Source organism: Bombus vancouverensis, chromosome 2, assembly GCF_051014615.1.
Source record: "Bombus vancouverensis nearcticus chromosome 2, iyBomVanc1_principal, whole genome shotgun sequence".
Taxonomy (NCBI): Eukaryota; Metazoa; Arthropoda; class Insecta; order Hymenoptera; family Apidae; genus Bombus; species Bombus vancouverensis.
In genome coordinates this window covers 20,877,467-20,893,489 of record NC_134912.1, presented here as the reverse complement: position 1 = coordinate 20,893,489, position 16,023 = coordinate 20,877,467, and the positions used below count along the sequence as shown (strand labels likewise).

Sequence of the window (16,023 nt, the reverse complement as noted above, 5' to 3'; positions counted from 1 at the left end):
TCTCCCTTCGTTATGTCTTCTACTCTTCGGCCTCGGCAACTTAACGATCTACTCCCATCCTCCCCTCTAAACCACCAACGAGAACCGAAACGCCTGCATCTCTCTTATAACTGTTTTTATACATATACGTGTACGTACGTAAGTCCAGTTCCAAGCTCGCAGTATTTTCGCCGAGTCTTTCTTCGATGCTTGTCCTTTCGTATACGTATACGTAAGAAGACGTCGACAAGTATGGCAATTTTTTCTTTTTTTTTTTTTTTTTTTTTTTGAAAAATCAATCTCGAACCTCGCGCATTTCTTTCGAAAAATAAATAACGCGGTTTCGGAGGAATTGTCGAATTACGTAGATTTTTCTGATCCAGATTCCGGAACTTTTGCAAGGGGAACGAAATTCTAGAAACAATCATTAAAAATGTACTGAAAAAATCGGTAAGGAAACGTACGATGCATCCGAATGAGATCTTTTTGAGTATGTACATTTGATTCGATTTGGATCAGCGTTCTACAGAAGAGCGATTCTTTACAGGTGTAAAATGCGGCCGCTTGTTCGATGGTAACTCGTCTTTCGTCTGAACGTTATCGGAAAATTAAAATGTCAGTATAAAGGTAATTCTTCCCTCTCGGGAAGAGACCAGGATAAAACTTCGTCTTATTCTTTCTATTCTAGAAAGACGATATATTAAACTTGTCTTAAGATCTCTCTATTTGTTCGAAACTTTATGATTCCAGTTTGCAATTATAGCCAACGTAGGAATATGTTTCCTGTTATCTGTTATCTCAGGGTCTGTCATTTTATGCGGCGTAGCTGTGAGACACAGTAGTTTCTTTACTTGAAACCTTTCCGCTTGTTCCGCTGTATCTTGTAAATAGATTGTTTATCTATAAATAAGAATAACGTTAGTAGCGATTAAAGAAAGGTTGAAGGTAAAACTATCGATTTATTCTACTATTTTTAGCTCTTTTTCATTCTGATTCTCCATTCTTCTTTCGTCCGACGAATTCACAGATTTTTCTCAGAAAGTAATGGGTATGCAACGTTATCTAAAGGAAGGTCGTTAAAATATCTCCGCGGAATAACTCTTACTAGTACGTATTTCTTGGGTCGGCAATATCGGCATGCGTTTCCAATTAAGGTTTACACAAAAGTATAGAGACACTCGGAAACCGGCATCCGAGTGTCCTTAGAACCTCGACAGAGGAACCTTTCGATAATGTCTCCGTATGCACAGAAGAGGATAGAAATCCTTTCTAAATGAATTGTTCTATCTATTATTCACGAGTTAGGCGTCATTCGTGTGTCGTTTTCAGAACGACAGTATCTATTATTAAGAATTTCTTTCAAATTCCTTACGCGTGTTGTCAACGTAATAACTAAATATAAGACAAATTCGCACAATTGGTTACAATGAGTTGAGGGGTTCTATCAGAGACTTTGCCAGCGTTACGTTGGAACAAGGCATCAAATGCGACAACAAGCGCACTTGCTGGATGTTAGTAGCTGTGCTTCTACGCGCGCAACAGCATACTCGAAAGGGTGGCTACGGTAAATTTTAGGGGGAATTCGAATACACAATAGGGACACCAGCCCTCGTCCTTAAAGTTACATAATACAAGATGCTTGTAAGTACGCAGTAACGAATAGCTAGGTCCTTTGCTTGCTTCGTTTAAATGGTCCTTTTAAACACCGAAGTTGAATAATTCTATTGCATTCTGTATTGTTGTTATTTTATAATGTGTTGTTATTTTATAATGTGTTCGAGCGATAGAACGTTTAAACCTTTCAGACTGGCATATCTCGTCGAATCGCGTTGGAAGTGGCTTCGTTAAACATCGGCTAAAATTCAAGTAGTTGGCCGAAATTCCGTATTAAAAGCCACGCGCATACGATGCACGGACATAGTGTTGCACTTTCGAAACATCCTTGGCACGAAATAAACAGAAATGCTTCGTTCCGCGACTCCCTTCGGAGCAGGTTTTTGTGTGTAAGAAAGTTTTTTCATTAGACTCGAGCAACCTGAGATACACGAATACGTCGAAATACATGGACAGCATCGCAATTTCTCTGTGACTGTATTATTTGATCGTATTAGTTTTCGTTCGTTTCGAAACATCATCGCTTTCGCGCACGTAATAGATAGAAGAAAACATAATTATTTTGAAATTCCTTGATAACCGGTTGATTTAATGCGATATGAACGATAACACACTTAGTAGCTGATCGCATATTCGCAAATAATTAGTTCAGGTTTCAATTTTCCTAAATAACAAAGATATTTGACATCGGCCGCTCTCGCGGCAGGAAATAGACTGCAGTTTTAACTTTCTGATTATCCGTATAATTCGATTTGAGCTGCGAGGGAGTTTGGTGTTCGACCGGTTCTTTAGTTACGTTCACGGAGGTTTCCACATTACGGAATCGCGAACACGTACCGAATGCGGTCGGCCGTAATTCACGATCGAAATTGAAAGAGTTTTTTTCCAGCTGCGAACAAATGAGATGAGGGAAACGAACCGACTGACAATGGATCGCGAGTTCTTACATCTTTCTTGGATAGCTATCGATCATGCACCGTAAAAACTTTTGATTAACTTGACTATTTCGCAACGAGCGTTACATAGTAAACACATACGTTTCGTCTAGGTATTCTCTCGTACGCATACGTATGAACGTACACCTATAAACGTCGCAACTTTCTAAGAAATTTCCTAACAAGGGTTGAAGCAACTTTTAAGGACGAATAGACGGAGCTCGTTTAAAATATCTGGTTAACTGCACTCGCGATAACAATGCCGCCGGGTGAAACGGATATTCGATACCACTCGTTAAATTTTATTTGTGGAAATAAATTTTCAAAAATATAATTACTTAACGTTGTACGTTAATATTCGCATTAACGAATTTTCAAACTATTCTTTAGTTTAAAAGTAAAAAATGCTCGAGCCCTTCTCTCGTATAAATCGATAATTCAACCATCTAGGTGTGCTGAGCGTTTTTACTAAAATAGAAATGGGGAGAATCGACACTAAAAATTACACAAATTACCTACTTCTCTTACAAATATTGACATTTAGCGTAATAACAGAAGGAGTAATTGGAAATTGTCATTCTCTAATTAAAAACGTAGTAGCTTGAATCCACAGAGGTTTATAGCTAGAACAAGCAAAGTGTCAAGTAGAGGTTGTGTCGGCTTCGCTCGAGGCTGTCATCGACCATGTTTGAATTACATCATAGCTAATTAATATCGATGTTTTCTAAAATATTCTGTTTCTTATACGGAAACCAGCGATCAATATAACCTTTTGAAATGTAAACGCCTGAAAGACGAAACAAGGGCAATTAGAAAAAGGTCGTCGGAACCAGGAAGCTTCGAAGAAATATACTTTTTCCACGGTTTCAAACAGAACGATAAATTGGCTGATACCAGCTTGATAAAACTTGCCATTGATCTCTTTGTAAGGAGAGATCAAACGTTACATATTTGTAGAAATCTTTGCTACGTATACTGTTAGATCGTTGAAATATAATTACGTACAAAAACGTGGACAGTCAATCGAATCGTTCAAAAAATAGTAAAACGGTGCAGTGGTGGCAGTCAAAGTATCTGTCTCTTAAACGATTCTTAATTTTGTATGGATCGGTATTTCAATTGCTACGGTGTTTATACGTATGATACATTACATTATGGACACTTATATCCTAGGAAAGGTAAAGTTAATCGTATAACTTTGTTGTTATTGTTACATATTTGAACAAAATATTATCGTTGTCATCATTGTGAACTTGGAACGTATCAATTACCAATTGATCGTTGAAATTTCATTGAACCACGAATGAGAATGTCTCGAACGATACTGTATAGAGCATAATACGACAATACAAACTATATTATAAACAGACGATCGGTATCACGTTTGTCACCCGTTTATAGTTACCTACGATCGACAAATATACATGTACATGTACAGCAACTCTGTACCAACCCGTCCTATGCACCAAGGATAAGCCTGTGCAAATAGTGACATTAATTGCCTACGCGTCGTCCTATTTGCATGCCATTATTCAGAATAATTGATGACTATTGGTAGCCTATGCGTTGAAACTCATTACCATATTTAACGTACCGATGCGTTGTTTCACACATACTTGTCACTTTCGAAAATTCTTTAATCCGTTCTTTGATGATCATTTGATCGCGTTTAGAAACCTTTCTCTCATCCGATGAGTATTTTTTCTCAGTTGATCCTCCTCTATCTGTCAACGATCGATATCACCGTATTTGATCAAATTTATATTCAAAAATACACATTTATGAAAGTGCAAGTAATATAAAAGTAAAGAAAGAACAAATTTTTTCGATGAAATTAAAAAATGAGCATTAATATAATTTAGTTATATCGTTTGTCGAAATAACTGCAAGATCGAGTACATGTATGTAATATAAAAAAAAAAGGGGGGGGCATACGCTTGATCCATCGTATATTTAAGTTCGAATTTCCCGGGATAGTACAATGCAGTGCCGCAGACAGAATGTAGCGACGAAATGCACACAATGTAGCGACCAGCGTATAGTTGCAGAAACATCGATTCGCCTTCGGTCCGTTTTTTCACATACACAAGGAAGGTGCGTACGCGATCATAGGCGCGAACGGTGGCGTGACTCGAATGTAGTGGGGGGTCGTCTCCGAGAGAAGACAAAAAAGATCGAAGGGCGGGCAGTACCATATTGAGGAGTCGGAGAGTGCAAATCAAGAAGTGAGAGTGTGCCAGCGTGTCGTGAGAGTGTGGTTCGCGTGAGAGAGAGAGAGAGAGAGAGCGCGTTGGATCTATTGTGACGAGAATTACAAGTTAACTATTGCGTTGTCTAGACCATGATAGATTATTGCGATAAATCAACATCTGAACAATCCATTCATCGTAAATAAATCATCATTATAAAATTATATTTACGATACTACATGTGCATATGTATATATGTATATATGTACATACATTATCTACATATTTAAAGTTCGATGAGCAGTGGATTACACTAGAGTAGACAATATTGACGTAAGATTTTAAAATACGATATAAAATTTTCTTAATACAGTATTCGGCGATGCTTCTTTTTAATTTTCGTTGATTCCGTTTCAACGAGCGGCATATTGAAATTAAATGAAAAGAAGTCAATGATTAAAATATAGCATCAAAGAACGGTGAACAATGGTGATTCGAATGGCGCAACTAGAGCATTGTATGACCCAATTTTGATGAGATTGCGATCAGGTGACCGTAAAAGCTGTGCAGGGAGAATGTCAAAGAGAATTGCTTGGAATTCGAACGCCTGTTCAACTTGGTATCGTATTTACGATACTGCTGCTTCGCCCAGTAAATGCTTTGTTGTACGACGTCGTTTGCCGTGGATAGAGGAAATAACTGTAACCCTGTAGCCAAGTTCAAAACTCGCTTCGCCGCGCTGCGGGCAAAACCTTATTCTCTCTCTCTCTCTCTCTCTCTTCCTCTCTCTCTCTCTCTTTCTCTCTTCCTTGCTTTTTTCTTATGCGACCTAAAATTTAAGGCACCTATACCTTTGTTGCTATCGTTGGTATTTTTCATTTTGAAGAAGGTAAAATTTCAATTTTATTTCGTCATTTCGTTCGTGTATGCCGTCGACGTAATTTTAAGGTGCAGTTACACAAAATAAGCTGAGAAAGATTTTTAGAATTTTCGTAGAACTCAGCGTGCGCTTGTAAGCAGAAAGCGAGCATTACACGTATGATATTTAACGAGAGAGATAATACGTAACGAGTAAAAGAGCAGAAAGCCTGAGGTGCCGAAAGACGCTCATATCGTTCATACGAAGGGACTAAAAAATCTCGACCGTTGGAAATTTGGTGCAACAGATTCAAAACTGTCAATCGGAAATCCCATTGGCGAGCAGAGAAGTGCGGCAGGGAAATGTTTTGGTGCTTCGTCGAAGCGTCGAATGACGCGACGATGGGTATTTTCTAGCTGGTTTCTGCATTCCATGCAGTTTGTGTTGTAGAGATCACGTAGAACCGAGTAAATAGAGAAAGAGACTAACGGGAAAGAGAAGAAGGACCGACAATGGTTGCACGATGCACAAACCATCAGGATTCGGACAATTGCCTTCACCATCTCATTTGTCGACCATTGTTTCACGCGTGATAGATTTCGTTCATCGAACTTCCACCAATCGCTTTTTGATTATCCTAATTCGAATAAAACGACCATACGTACATATTTAATCGATCGCGATAAACGATACCGTACTACCTACCGATATATGCATTTAATTTTATCGTATACTATAAAAATGCTTCAAATAGTATTAAAATCTTTTTGATAAAAAATATTTGAAAAACAATGTTTTCATAAAAAATGAACGCAAAATCTCAAGTAGTTCCTTTTTAAAAGCAAAATGAAAACAACGCGAAAATTGATCAAACGCTATAAAATAACGGACGATTGTTCGCGAGACGAGAATAGATAATGAAACCTAAATACCAACAAACTCGGAATAAGTGATAGATTTACGACGACGATGCGCTCCGAAAATTTTGAATATTTATGTCTAGCCATCTTCGAACTTTCTGGAAGCGAATCGTGTCTCTGCAGACAGTCAACTCTGATATCAGAAGCCAATATATCACCCCCTTCAAGAATAAAGCTCGTCCTCCTCGACTTGCAAGATCAAGGAACTCTTCCATCTAAAAACGAAGGAAATTTATGAGAGTACGTTACTCCGGTTAAATCTGTAAGTCGACTATACATATATTTGTACACTTGTTACGAATTAAACATCAATCAATTTTCGTTTGCTCTTTACTTTGGGGACAAGAAGAAGAACAAGGGTACTAAATCCGAAGCACTCAGATGCTCGCCTCTTTTTAAACCTTTGTCTAAAATCTGTATAGAACTTCGAATAAAAAGCTTCTCCTATTAATTTCGAACAGTTACGTAAAGCAGAAAGCTTCAGTTTCTAGATGAATTTCAAAGAACCTGCATTAGTATTTCGTGGAAATTGTCGTTACCGTGGAAAAAGGAACCGTGTTTCATCGGAAAGTACCTAAATACATATATGATATATCTTATTACGTCGATATTTCATAAGTTACCAGTTTTTTTTTTTTTTTTTAGTGGATCTCGCTAATTTGTTTTAGCAAAACCTACCGATGCATGGGTAAGCGATTCACATGGAAAGTAGCGTATCTCGCACAATCAGATTGATCGTTGCCAAACTTTATATAAGTTTTTGCTTTATTGGAATATCTGTTGAATATTTCAATATAAAATTTGCTCGGAAGGCCCAGTTTTTTCTGAAATAAATGAAAAATGAAATGATTCGATCGATTCCTGTCACTTTTACTCAATATCCCCACTATAAACAATCTCCGTGAAAACACGAAATATTAGAATCGATGTTACCTGAAAATACATTCATCGTGCAATAAGAAGCAATGTAAAACAAGGCGAATTCTCCTGCTGCTGTCTCGACGTGAATTCCGCGGAAGCTTCGCAGAGATGCTTTCACTAATGGCAGCTAAAAACACGTTGAAAAGCTGGCTATACGACACGTTAACGAACATTACGCGCTACTATATTACTACTACTAAGCATACCGTAATATCTAGCTCGGTATAACGCGAAAGCATCGTTGTACGCTAGTTCTAATCGAATAACAAGAATTTCTAACGATAGTTTGCTAAATACACCGATAGCGATAGATAATTTTTGATCGGTATCTTATTCCCTACATGATTTGGATATTAGCGACTCTACTGTGCGCTCGATGAATACACCTAAGGCCGAACAGAGCACATTTCTGGCGGATAAATTTGTATTTGTACGGAAACGTAAGGACAGTTTTGTCGGTGACCAAATGTTGAACCTTCTCGGCTAGCTGAATGAATATTTCACGGGAAGAGACCGCAGTGATGCGTTAGAGGTGACATAGATCTTCGCCGGCCCGACTTTGTCGCTTTTGTCACCAGTCTGGAGATTGTAAAAATCGTCGGATAGTCTATTCAGCTGTATTAGATGTCGCTGAAAGCTGTTTCGTTTCGCCAGCGAAACAAAGGAATCGAAACTATGGACACAAACGCTATTCGCAAGAATTAGCGTAGTAGCTGCGGTCTCGTTTCGAGCAAAAATGTTCGCGATCACCTCCCGCGAACTATTCCTTTGACAAATCTTTCACGAATAATTTAATACGAATCGCAAATCTTTCTTACAATTCTCTACATCATTGATGAATTTGATTTGTTTCGAGGAAACAATGATTTATTTTTTCAATCTATTCTTTTTATCTTTGCCCAACCTAATTGAAACCGAAAATGTCAGGCATAGCGTCAAAATTCACGGGTTCTCGGTTATATTTTTCACCGATAACAAATGGATATGGAGAATAAAGCAAAGGTGAATACTGCGATAAAAAATTACTGCAACGACCAATCGCATGTCGCGAGATGCTCGTACGATATACTTACATACGTTGCGGTATCGTTATATCGACTTTCATGTAGATATTACAACTTTGTCTTTTACCTTTATTTTTAATATATTATAACTTAATCTAGATGGACGAAAACAAAATGCGCGAAAAACTATCGTTAATGAACGAATGAGATTGAAAGGTAACTAGAAGAGAACCATGCCAAATAAATAAAAATGCAATAGAAGCCGTTTTATGACCGCAGAAAGTATAAACGAGCGCAGCAGTGGCTAGATATATGTAATTCCGCAACATTTGTAGTATCATTTTTTAAGATACGTCAGAGATTTTTAGAAAGAAAAGAAGCTATAAAACCAGTGAACAATTTCTATCTTTCGACTAATCGTCTGAATTTCGCACTTACATACAATTATCATTTCGACAATTACCATATGTATGTTCTTAAATACTAGGCAATCGTCTTGCGCGACGCTTTCGTTAACTTTGAAATTTATGATCGATCTATTACCTACATACATAGATATGCGAAGTAAGTCAGGAGTGGCGTCTTAAAGTCTCAAAGTAATAGCACATCAAACTAAAGTTGAGAACATTAAAAGATTTATTTTCACTTTCTTTACGCAAACGGATTTTAAACATCGTCGTGTATTCGACCTTGTGACACATTTATCGAAGACGGAAACTATGACAACTAAGATTATAGTTATTAGAGGTAACCGGCCAAGATTCTCATAAATATCCGTTACAGAATTTCGAGATGAGATTGTCGGACAATTCATTTTCCTCATAAATTTTTATGAATTGGACTACTTCGAATCCGCGAAACTTACTTTCGTTTCTAGAAGGAGAAGCACGTGCTCGGCGTACAAACGACCTCCGACGAGTCGGTGACGAGATTTTTTTTCCTTCGATAACGCACAGACCACCATGTTCCTTGGTTCACAAAGCAGAATCAACGACAATTGTCCTCGAGCGAGTCAAAGATCTCACCAATCGGAACCAACAGGACCGCTCATTTTTATGTCGTATAACACGTTAAATAAATGTTCATTCGAGAGAAACGCGCGGTGCAATCATACAAGTCGCGACACTCTATTTGGAATTGTAGTAAGTAAGATAAAAAAATAGAAACGTAGGACAAGAACGAAAGACGAATGTGTCGATGTGTGAAACGGCGATAACGTACAGTTCCGCCCACGAATCTTTTTCACTATTCGACATCACCGATTCCTCGTTAGTCCGACTCGATTCTTTTTCCTTTCACACGCTTCTACTACCGCGGTCATTTCAATTTCAAGATCGCGATCCTACTTTTACGTCAACAGGGGAATAGATGACATTGATATAAAATCGATTTTCCAGCGTGTGCAGGCCCTGTCATTATCGTAGTTTGACAAATTGACATATGATAATCGCTAGGTTTGTCCTCATTTTTTCCTTAACGCAATAATTTTTGTTCGACTCTTAGTGTCAAAATACATTTTATTCAAATTTACGTATCGTTTCCTTTTTTAATGTCGCCGTAACGATGTGGCAAAATTACAAAATTTCGTCTACAGAGATTCTATCGAAATCTTAAGATGCTGTTTTGTAAAAACAAAAACGTGTAGTTTTACGTTCGTGAACCGCGTCGCTTTCACTGCTATTGTTGCAATTCGAAAATAAATTGAGATCACACGTGGCTTTATATCAGGATTATTCTATAGAGATATTTCGCATGTGTAAAATTAAAAAAATCACCAACGAGTAACAAAAATCGAATAATACCTTTACGATACAAAAGATTCAAAGAACGTATCGACGTTTCTTCCGTTTATTTTGTCGTTTGCTTCTACGCTATACTAGTTTTACGAACGTCTCCAATACGATAAATGCAACAGCTAAAACGTTTTTAACACTATCGTTGTTGCATTTGTTGGTCGCGTTTCGTTCAAACTGGTAGATGCTTACGTGGTTTGCATAGAGTCTCCTTCGTCGCGAACGACAACCGTTTACATTTTTACATTCAACGTCAAGACAAAGTACCGTACAAACATAAATAATTATAACAATAATAATAAATAAAAATTGATCAAAAACTGACTTTTTGATTCTACTAAGCGTGTACGCACCTGAACGATTTTAATCGCAATTTCGTCGCAAAGTTTTTCCACGAGCTCGTGTTTCCTTCTACTTAAATGCATAATTTGTCACAGCATTAGTGACAGTTAACTAATTTACGCACATACCTTGCCTCGCTAATCGCGAGCTTTGTTTTTCTTTACTATTGGAAAACTTTCAACGAAACGCGTATTCGTCTATTCAAAAGTTTCGTCGATACAACGAAAATATATACTTTAGAAGAGAATGAGTATAATATAAGAATAGGATAACAAAGAAATTAATCGCGTGGCAGATGTGAAGTCGAGGAAACGAGCGAGTCGTTAATGTCGATATTATCGGAAATTAGTAAAAAGGTGTTCCAATTTTCAATGTTCAAATATTCGACAAATGACAAATGGTAGATGACAAATTACAAATGACAAATGGTAAATGACAAATAACAAATGACAAATGAATTCGACAAATATTCAACAATATTAATTAAAATGCAAAGTAACAATTTATTTGGTTATCTTTCATATAAAATGTCCATTTAAATCCGTGATAATCGCGAAATAGATTATTAATCTATCGCGAAAATCGAGTCAACTAATTTTATCTGCTTATATAGGAATTAAGTAGATAGGAAGGTTGTAACGCCAACTGAAAACAGGATTAAATCAAAAGTTAGAAATAAAAGCGTAGCTCGGCAGAGGATCGATCGGTATTCGTTCGTAGTAGGTTGGTGGAAGATCCGCGGGTGAGGAAAATTTTCATCGATTTTCGTCGTTCGCGTAGTTCTTTCGTAAGTAACCGAGAGAGGAAGATGGCACCATCGCGAACAGAATTTGTAATATTTGCATCGTTCGAGGACTGTCGAATAGTTTGGCACACACGGCACGACATCTCGTGCGTACAACCGAAGAAAATAAAGAAACTGTTTGAACGCGATAACCCCAGCGACGATATGTTTCAAGGTGTCGGTGAAGCGGCTATTACGAACGAAACGAGCAAACTTTGAATCCCTCGATGCCGATTGTTACAAGCTTATAAACTGTACGACCGAGGATCGAATCTTTCAACGGAAAAACGTTCTTTCGATCTGTTTGGACTCCGTGCACGACATAGAAACGACGAAACTGCTGCAACCTGGTTAACGTTAACGTTACCTTACCTTTACCTCGGTCCATTTGTTATCCACCTACCGAGGAGAGCTTTGCCCATTCTACGAAAGCACGCTGTGCTATCGCGCCATCCCAACCTTCGTCCCTACGATTCGACGCCACGTCCGTTTCTCTTCACTGGAAACTGCAAATAAACCAGCCACCAATGCCGATAATAAAGACCTGGCACTCTGCTCGCCCTTATCACTCGTTATGCAGGACCTTCTATTTCTCCTCGCCGACAAAATTATTCAACGAGCACGCGATCTTACCGTCGCGCAAAATGCTTCCAATTAAACTTCCGCTCTTATCATATTTTACCCTTTGTTATTTTACAAATTCGAAACGAGTATCTTCTACGCTCGATTTCCTTCGTTGCCTTTCTAATTAACGTCGACGCTAAAAACGCCGAAACGCAACGATACTTGCTTTAAATTAGCGACGCAGATCGATTTTTTGAAATCGATTTCAAATCGTTCGAAGATCGTTAAGACCGTCAAAGTTCGTTCCGAAACGAACGTTACTTGGTTGATTTTCGGTGGCAGTTTGCGACTAACTTGCAGCAAAGTTAGGTAAAATTTGCGTTTCTTTCGTAGGAGAAGAACCGAAAGGGGGAGAGCGATTTGCTCGACGCGGCATAGCGACGACGATTAATTAGTTCTAGGTGAAAAAAGCAGAGCACCGGAACGCGTGAAATTCGATCGATTCGAAGAGACGAGTCGCTACACGCATGCCAGTCAGCTCTCGAAAAGAACTCGCATACAGCAAACACGGAGCGATCAATCAAGCGCCATTCAACGACCATAATAAAATAACATGCGACAAGCTGGAGCTTTTTTACCAGCAATCGGACAACGTTACATACGCCGGCGATTTAGTTAACTGAATGGCTATTGAATGACTTTTAACGAACAATAGAGCGAAGAGAAATGCAAATTCCTCGAAAGCAACGAGTCTCTCTTTACCACGTTTGTCGGTTCGCGTATTGTCGCATCGAGGTGGATCATCGGAAGTGGCCACGTTCAGCCGAGTGGTCTCGAAAATACTATTGCGATTAAAGTAATTACGGATAGAGTCGAAATCTCGAGATTCGAATTCCACAATGAGAATTACGTTGAAACTGTGGAGACGATTTATCACGAAATTTTGGAAAGACAAATAGGCTTTTCTCGAATGAAAATAACCGGTAGAATGGAAAAAGCATCGAGGGACAGAATGTATCGATGCAAGAATGTGCAAAGAATCCATTGAAAGAGAAAGCTGGGGAGGAACGAAGGAAAACGAGCAGAAGCGAAAGGCAACGACTCCGAACGCGTTGTTAAAACACGCGTTCAACGGCAGAGTAATATGTGGGATTGCACGGTAGCGGAAATGCGAATAAAAAGAGACGACAAGGAATGAAAAAAATGTTTGAAGGTACAGTAGAATAGGTGTGGCACGCCCGGTGGTGCTTCTTTATTTTTACCTCGAAACAGCCCGGAAGTGTGCGTATACCATGTACGTACGTATATACCGGAAGTATATTCTTAGGAAGAACGGAGGGAGCATAGAAATGGCAGAAAAACTTGCTCTATTTAACTGCAACTTTCATGGTACTCGGATTCATATGAAAATTAGTTCTCATTACAGTCAGCGGTCATGAAAAAATAAACAATAAAACGTTTCATTGGCAAGTACTTGCATACTCGCGGCTACTACCTGCATACGATAAACCATCTCGCGTTTCCAGTCGAGATAGTACTCGCTCGTCCTATCTCAAATCGTAAACTTCCGGCCTTAACTTAAAAACCGCGTCAACCCAGTATACCCGACTAATGAGAGTTTAATTAACATGCTACGTGTATCCGACATGTAACGTGTTTCCTGCTCGTCGCTCGGTCTGTCCTTTCGCACGGATTCTCCTCCTCCCTTCCCATCCTTTTTAACGCATTTTCCAACATCGCCTTTGCCAACAACGTTATTTTCGCTTAACAATTTATTCGCGCAATTTCCGAAAATATGGTAAACATAATCGTCACAAGCGCTCTACTTTGAACAAATAGCTCCGCTTCGATCGAATTAAACTCGATTACTAGAAATCATCTCGATAAATTTTCCTGAAGTTGAAAACCGACAGAATTTGCAACTTGGTTGTCGTTGCGTTAAATTCTCATTGAGTTCGCTTCGAGCGAATAGTTACGGACAAAGCGAGTACGAAGAACGAGTATTCAAGGATGCGATAAATCTGCATTTTCTATACAAACTTTTCTCTCAGCTAAATACTTTTTCCGAGTAGTCCTGCTTGCTTTGTTTCTCAAGCAGTCGACCCGTGCGTTCCGGATTAAAGTCGTGTAAAGCATTTTTTCCACTAAATGTACGGCCAGTTTGATTTTGATAAGTTACGCAGAAAGCGGACGAGAGTTTTCACGTTGGTCTTGCGAGACGGTAACAAAGCGATACAACGACCAACTCTATAATCACGGCACATTACTCTTATTATCTGTACTCGCGGCAACAAAGGCAAATTAAGCCGTAAACCTCTCCAGTAAAATATAAGTTTCTTGTAAAATATGTTCATCCCGTACGTTCCTATCCATTAAGCATTATTCGTCCATCGATCGTTTTTAGCCGCCTATGCAATTTCGTCCAGCTTGGATAATCGTTCTTTCTTTATGTAACGTACACGACGTTATTAGACTAGCGAATTTAACGAAACAAATAACTGCATAAAAAATTCTTATTCCGATAGAGTTCTCTTTGCCTTGAATTAGTGACTCTAAGGACTGGATTATGAAACAACGGATAAATATAAAGTATGAAACGACCTTACTGCAATGCATTAGCTTCCGAGGGACGCTATAAATATAGAATACCTGCAAATATAGCGGACTCAGGTGACACAGGGAAATAAAACTTTACGCTTTAAAGCACGGAAACCGTATTAAAATTCTTAAAATATTGCCTTATCACGTTGAATGCACTTAGCGTTGCATACGAATCCATTTCGATGCAATTTCCTCTTCTTCTATCGAGTTTGCTCGTTCGCCGAACAAATTACCGTTCAATTTTTCCCGATGGAAAATTTATCTACATCGGAATGTGTGCTTTGGAGAGAAGCTTTGATAAAAAAAAAAGCGTCTACGCTTGTATTCGACAAATTTAGATTTGCGAGTGCGATTTGAAGTAACAGCCAGAAATAATTCGGCTCGTTTCCAAGGACGTTTTCATTCAACAGTTCACAGAATGATAGATCATGACGAAATTAGGAAAATTATTCGACAAGGGAATTGGGCCAGAAGTTAAGGTGGAAACAATCAAGAAACTCAAAGGATATTCCACTTTCATCGAAGGCTGGAAGCAAGTTCAAATGGGCGAACGTCGTATTTGCTCCAACAATTTGCTTTCTATACCGTTCGGATTGCGATGTAATCCAGCGGGTCGCCGAGTGTTTGACCACGCGCTCGTCTAACCTCTCGCTATTATCTCAAACCGCTCCGTGACAAACTTAGGTCATTACTGGTGGTTCGTTTTCAGGCTGAGCGCAGCGCTCCCTCCACTTTGATATTCCTTATTCTTATTATCAGAATTACGAGATTTCGGTTCGTTTTCGTTAAGACTTCGCACACCTTGAGCGATAATCTCTTTGACGGAGGAAATGGAACGATCTTTCTGCAAAGGCATCGACTTTTTGCTACGAGTAACGTTAACAGGAGAGTAATTGCTATTCCGATTTAAAGCCACCGAAACCACAGAGAGCGTATAGTCAGAAAAGAGAAATACAAATCGAACGCAAAATGAGCAAAAAGTATTCGTATTTCGCTTTATTAGTCTAAAAGTAGCTCTACCAAAATGCTAAGATTTTACGCGCAGAAAATTTATTTTCTTTTGTCGAAAAGACGTTTGGCGTTACTCAGTCGTTGCTCGTGCCGAGGTATCGTCTGGGTTGTCAAGGTTTTCAAAAGATACGTACAGTGTGTAAGAGATGATCTACCTGCACTAAAATTCGATCGATTTTCAAACTATCCCCGAAAGAACGAAAGCCCATCCAGGGAGGCTGTGCGGTTTAAACGTTAAATCTTCCCTGCTCCATACTGTGCGAATTCGATACTTTAAAACGAATAATATTCCAGATGTTGCTAATCGTACGCCATGCGTACAAAATCAAACCTAAACTGAAGCTAAATGGATGGACGAAAGGCAAGGTATGGTTAACAATGATAGCATTCCATTGGAAGAAGAAAGTCGGTCGAAAGAATTCATTGGATGATATTAGAAGAGCTCGCACGAGCTAGAAAACCGAAGCCGAGGCTGAAATTTAATCAAATTGAAAGTTTTCTGAAAAA

At 38.7% G+C, this 16,023-nt stretch overlaps 1 protein-coding gene and 1 long non-coding RNA gene across 2 annotated transcripts in view; both read left to right on the top strand.

The window, feature by feature from the left end:
• LOC117160074 (lysosomal acid glucosylceramidase) overlaps nucleotides 1–16,023 on the top strand; it is a 42,102-nt gene that overhangs the window by 15,644 nt on the left and 10,435 nt on the right. The gene's annotated exons all lie outside the window — the stretch shown is intronic.
• Nucleotides 4,622–6,732, top strand: LOC143303595 (uncharacterized). Its single transcript, XR_013060092.1, has 3 exons — nucleotides 4,622–5,050; nucleotides 5,559–5,606; nucleotides 6,580–6,732. It is a non-coding gene; the product is annotated as an uncharacterized LOC143303595 (long non-coding RNA).